Genomic DNA, 6,860 nt, shown 5'->3' on the forward strand with positions numbered 1-6,860 from the left:
CGACCGAAAATTGACTTTCCTTTCTCATGTTTTAAACCTGAGAAAGAAGTGTCTAAAAACACTAAATATTTTAAAAGTGTTGGCGAACACCTCCTGGGGTGCAGAGCGTTGCTCCATGCTTCGCATTTACAGAGCGCTTATCCGCTCTAAACTGGACTATGGCTCAGTTGTTTATGGATCCGCTCGGTCATCTGTTTTGTTAAAACTGGATCCTGTTCACCATCAAGGTCTGCGGATTTGTTCAGGAGCTTTCAGGACTTCTCCTGTGCAGAGCCTATATGTTGACTGTAACGAACCATCACTTTATCTGAGGCGTGAGCAATTGTCCCTTTTGCAATATTTTAATACTCTATCACAACCTGAACATCCCAATAAGCTGTGCTTACTTGATAATGAGTGTAACACATTATTTGAAACACGTCCATCCTGTGTTCCTACTTTCCCTTTAAGAGTTCGCCCTGTCATTGAGGAACTCTCCCTCTCTGATATGCACCCCCAAGCAGTACAGAATTTTGAAATTCCACCTTGGGAAAATTCACGGATCCAGCTTCTTGATGTTTTTAAACATCACGTAAAGGCGAGCACTAACGAGATCGTTTACAGACAAATTTTCGCTGAGCACAGGCACAAATATAGCAGTTATTATCCGATATACACAGATGGATCAAAGTCAAATGATCATGTCGGGATGGCTTTTGTATTTGAAAATTACATAGAGGGCAGATGCCTGCACCATGCTTTCTCTGTCCTAACATCTGAACTAACTGCAATATATTATGCTCTTTTGTACATCTCAAAGCTCTGCCACAAAAAGTTCATAGTTTACACAGACTCGTATAGTGCTCTTAAATCCTTGGAAGCTTTTCCCAACGCTCAGAATCCTGTGGTAGTGGATGTTCTGAAAATTCATAGAAATTTAATGATACGAGGATATGAAATCCTGTACTGCTGGGTTCCCGGGCATACGGGAATAAAGGGAAACGAGCTTGCAGACATCGCGGCAAAATCTGCTGTCGAACTGTCCAGTCGCCTTATCCCTTTTAGAGACATCTGCTGTGTCATCAAGGGAAAGATACGAAAAAAATGGCAGCAAATTTGGGATGTTCAGCATCACAACAAGTTGAGAAACATCAAACCTAGAATTGAGCATTGGGATTTTGCTGGAAATCGTAAAGAGGACGTTCTTTTGACTCGACTCAGAATTGGCCATACCAGAGTCACACATAGCTATCTTCTTAAAGCTGAAAATGAGCCTATTTGTTTTAATTGTAATGTTTGTTTATCTGTTCGTCATATTTTAATTGAGTGTCAATGTTTTAATAGTCTTCGCCAGAAATATTTTAATAGCTGTGACTTACCTCTCGACCGTTTAATCGGAAGAGAGGTCAATTCTAATTTATTTTATTATTTAAAAGAGATTGGCTTTTATTACCAAATGTAATTTGTTTTGAAGACTGTGTCTTGAATGTTAACATGTGCTTTTAACTTGTTTTTATATGACTTCATCCTCTGGATTTGGTACATTTATCTACTTGTTTTTATTTATTGAATTTTAATGTCATCAATTGTAATCATCTCATCTTTTGTTTGGCGCGTCATAATCATCTCTGGTTTTTGCGCCATAATCACTCACTCACTCACTCACTCTAGGATGCAAAATTTGATTGTTAGTGTTGACAATTTGTCAAGGATGGTCACTAACATATAGCTTTTAAAAGTTTCACTGGGTTAATACATATGCAAATGTTATCTCAATCTTTGCAGTTGTTCAAATATAAATCTATTATGCAAACATGTAAAAAATATTCATTCAGTGAAATGTAGAATATTAGAACTTTCTTCATATATTATAACTGCTCCAGAGACTTCTGCCCCCATATTTACTAAAATTCTAAATATCAAGTTATTTTATACCAATAATAATTATAAATTACACATTAATAATTATTAATTACACATCAAAAATACTGATTTTAATAAAATATCCTACAGTTAAAAAAATAGTATTGCTGCATATTACCAAAATTAATAATTATTAAATAATTAATAAAATTAAAATTAAATATACTGATAGCAGATTGCAAAGGTGACCTTGAAGATATTGCACAGAAAATGCCAAATGTCCACCAAATTTTAAATTTACCCAATGAAAATTTATAAAACAATTAAAAGTAAAAATCTGAAATGTAAATAAAAATAATTATCCTGATTAGCAAGAGCAAAAATTTGGAAAAGAAAATTTGTTAGACTTCAATTTTGATGCTAAATTGATATTCATAAAGATCTTCCTCCATAAAAAAAGGTCACAGATAGTGTATGCATATTTTTCATCTCAGACTGTGTATAGTGGATATAAGGAATCTCAAAATATGCTTGATTATGCTAACACATTTGACATTAAATCTAATGTTAAAATGGATTCTGTGTTAACCATACAAAAATGAAAAGAAAGTAAATCACTTAGCATTCTTAATTTGGCCTTAGCCCAGTGCTTAAATTGCGCTGGAGCCCGGCTCCGGTACTTCTCAATTTTTAAGATAAATTACAGTTTTAACCGGAGTGCACCAGTGCCCTAAATAAGATGAGCTTTGGTACTTCTTTTTATAAAATGAACCACAATTTAAAGAGAACAAAATTTAGAATTCCTAACGTTTTAGTTTAACAATAAGCAGACTTTGCAATACTCTATTTCTCTAGACATACGAACTCATGAGAACATGAGACGTTCAAGTAAAGTCCCCTCACTCACATGCAGAAACCCTTCCATTTAAGAAGTGCAATAAATTTGGGGGAATTTGTTTAGGAATACGTAAATTTCTTGCCATGCCATCGTAGCTACTGTATTGTTTCGATACTTACAGTTATTCTTGCAGGAAGGAAAATTTGTGTTCTTAAATGTGCATTAAGTGACAGCAAGTACAATAAGAGTGAAATACTGAGATAAACTGCTCAAGCACGTCCTATGCATTGTCTTCCCACAATATCCACTAATGGGGGGAAACGTAAACCAAATTCAGGACTCATTTTACCCCTGACATACATCTGCTTGATGGCTATAATTATATCAGCAGAGAGCCATGGTCAAAGAGAATGTTCTCTCTCACCAAAATTCCCCTAATTTTTTGTTTCCACCCACTCATATCCTCATTCTGTTTCACCCTGGAATTTCCATCAGCTATGCTTTAAGTATATTTAATTTTTGTGATAATAAAAGAACTCCCTCCTTCCTTATAAATTAGAGCTTAAATTGGGCGGGAGCCCACTGGATTCCGCCTCTGGGAGTTTTCCCTTCTTAGTTTTTGTAATAAATCATAATTCAAGCCGGAACGCAAGGGAGCCCTGAATAGGAAGGCTGTGGCACTTCTTTTATATAATTGAATAACAATTTCAGTAGAAATTTTATCTCAAAAATTTTATTTTAACAATAAAATTATATTAAAAATTGCTTATTAAATTTCAATTTATTTCTTTAAATTTTATTTAATTTTAGTTATTTAATGACTTCAATCTTTAATTATTTCAATAAATAATAATTAATTATCTAATAATTATCAATTAAATTATAATTAATTGTATAATAATTATTGATTAAATAACAATTTGTAAACAGTAATTAAATAGCTATTGATTAATTTGATAGTAATTAACTATTTAATTTAAAAATTATTAATGAGTTTAATAGTCATTTTATTTATTTATTTACTCTTGTTCCTCTTTGCTGATGGTCTTCCATAGGGCTCCGGCACTTCTAATCTTAGAAATTAAGCCCTGCCTTAGCCAGACTAAAGGCCTCAGTTCTAACAGCTTTACAGGAAAACAATTTATTTCAAGAAAAATGACATGGATCTATGTGTTTATGTTTGTTAAAATCAAATTCTAGATTTATATACTAAGTATTATAAAATCTACATTCTGTTAATGTCTATAATTCTATCTATAAGATATACGAGGGTTGGAACTTTAATAGTGGCAACTATTTATTTACAAGGAAAACAAAAGTGATTCATGTCACCATGTTTTACAGTCCTTCAATATAGTCGCCAGCATTGTGTAAAACCCGTTTCCAACGATGTGGAAGTCACAGAATACCTGTAGCAGCACCTGTTTTGTTGATAGTTTGAATGGACCGGTCTACTGCCGCAAGAATCTCAGGAACACTTTGGCAGCGACTGCCACGAAGTGGTTCCTTCATCTTAGGAATTAAGTCATAGTCACAAGGGTTTAGATCTGGGGAGTATGGTGGATGGTAAAGCACTTCCCAGCCCCATTGCTTGAACAAATCAGTCACAGCTTGCGCTTCATGAGGTCAAGCATTGTCATGCAAAATGAGAGGAGCGTTCTGCAGAAAGTGTCGCCGTTTTTTTCTCAAAGCTGGTCGGAGATTGTGCTTCAAAAATGAGCAGTAATACTGCACAGTGACGGTCTGCTGTGGGGGAACGGTATGCGTTAGGATGACACCATCACAGTCATACACGAGAATCACCATAACTTTCACATTGCTGGGGTTCTGACGAAATTTCGAACGTCGTGGTGACCCGTGATGACGCCATTCGTTTGATTGGCGTTTCAGTTCTGGCTGGTACGATTGGGGCCAAGTCTCGTCCAGCATAATGATATGGTGTAAAAAAGCATCTCCTTCATGCTCATAGCACTCCAGGTGGGTTCGGGCAGCATCGTATTGTAGCCATTTCTGCATTTCCGTCAATTGATGTGGAACCCATCGTGAAGCAATTTTTCTCATGGACAGGCGTTCCTTCAGAATGTGCAGCACAGTCGTATGCGCTAATCCTGTTTGTCCGGCCAGCTGACGAATCGCTTGGCGGCAATCACTGTCCATTAGTGCGGCAACAGCTTGCACGTCTGCATCGCTGACACTCGGACGACCTGGCCACAGCATGTCTGCCACGTTTTGGCGTCCTTCATTGAATGCTTTCACCTATCTTGCTACGGGTCTGTAAGGCAATGCAGATTCCCCGCGAGCCTATTGAAGCCCTTGATGACACTGTCGTGCTGTACGACCTCTGGCACATTCAATTTTTATCCAACATCGTTGTTCTTGTTTTGAAAACATCCTGACAACACTAACATCCTGACCGCGAGCTAATACAAGGATCCGTTCTTCGTGTCACTCTGCATGCGCATGAAGTAGGCAGGACAAGTCTTTTTGCTGAGAGGTAAGGTAGGTATGTAGTTTACGTGTGGTGTACGCGATATTCTTTGGTTTTCTTGCGTAGCATTTTTTCAGCTGTGTTGCCACTATTAAAGTTCCAACCCTCGTACAAAAGCAAAATATTTCTGAAAATTATACTTTTAAATGAATTGAATTAGTACAGTATGTATGATTAAGGCAGCTTCGTACACCAGAAGCCATTTATTTCCTGACTTTTTCTATTTCTTTTAAATTTATTTCTATATGTCAGAAACAAAAGCTCTCATTAAATCCCTTTGCTAGATTACATTAGGTTCATGCAAAAGTGCAAGAATAATGACAAAATTAGTTTCTTTATTGTCAAGTCACTTTTAAAAATGCTACATTTTGCGTACCAAAAAATAAGTTTTTCTCATTTTAGAATAAGAAAAGTATTAATATATATATATATTGACTATAGGACTTAGAAATAAAATATACATCTAATTTACATGAATTGCTTAGAAAACAAGCTTAATACCAACTATTTAATGAATAACCAGTGTGCTTCTTATGTTTACTATTTAAAAACAAATAAATTAATACTTTTCTTAATAGAAATTTGCAATAACTAAGATTCATTAAATTTTATATTTGTAGAACTGAAAATATGAATATCTAGTTAGAAACAAAATCTCTTTAAAGATTTTATACACATAGTACAAAACTGTGATGTACTATCTTAAATGTACTCTTACTAATAAAATTTCTCTTTTCGTTACTTCTGTAAATGAATGCTTAATTAATCAAATTGTTAAAAAGCTAAATCAGAAACAATGAAAGCAAAGAAATGTGTATGTTGAGCCAAAATGAGCGATAAATGCTGAGCATGGCAACGAATATCTTTCACATTGGCGATGTCTTTAATCTATTATATTGCAGTTTCCCAAATTATGGAAACATAAACCTAAATTGCCATGAACCGCTATTTATCGCTCATTTGGCTCAAGCTGGACTTTTTTTTTTTTTTTTTGTTTGGTATTGCCGATTCTGCAGTTTTCCAAATGTGAATAAACATTTATTTACAGAAGGAAAAAACTAATACTAGTAAGAGTACATTTAAAAAATATATAATTTAATTAAAGATTTTATTTTTTAAATAATGACATTGCACATTCTTAATTTCTATTAACAAAAATATTATCTAGAGTGGCTCAACATTTGCTCTCGGACACTTGGTTTTGTTCAGTTTTATTTTCAAACATGTGTTACTAAATATTAGGGAAATGACTTGGTTTTTCGCTAAAACATTTTTCACTAATCACCATTTCTGAAACTTTCTTGTTTTCGGAAAATGTTATTCGAAACGTATTTTGGTAAAAAAATATAGTTTATTCAAAAAATGCGCTCACATAAATATTCAGACAATTTGAAAAAGCAGCTTATATTTAATAAAAACATAAAAATTGGGCGACATCCAGAATTTCGTTAGATCATCTTTAGTTAAAATTACACTCTCCGTGCCTTTGACATGAATTTAATTAATTTTTCGAGTAAAATATCCCGTTTTGTTCCATTCTTTCGTAACACCTGCTTTTAATAGAACTTTCGAAGAAATGTCATGTTTATTTATTCTAGCTCCCACATATGCCCGATGGGATTTAGAACCGAAGAATATAGAGAAATTTTGATAATTTTATTATAGTTGTATAATAACCTCAGGCGAACATGT

Source organism: Stegodyphus dumicola, chromosome 2 (genome assembly GCF_044657685.1).
Source record: "Stegodyphus dumicola isolate Sdum_Otavi_A_Nest chromosome 2, ASM4465768v1".
In the NCBI taxonomy this organism is placed as follows: domain Eukaryota; kingdom Metazoa; phylum Arthropoda; class Arachnida; order Araneae; family Eresidae; genus Stegodyphus; species Stegodyphus dumicola.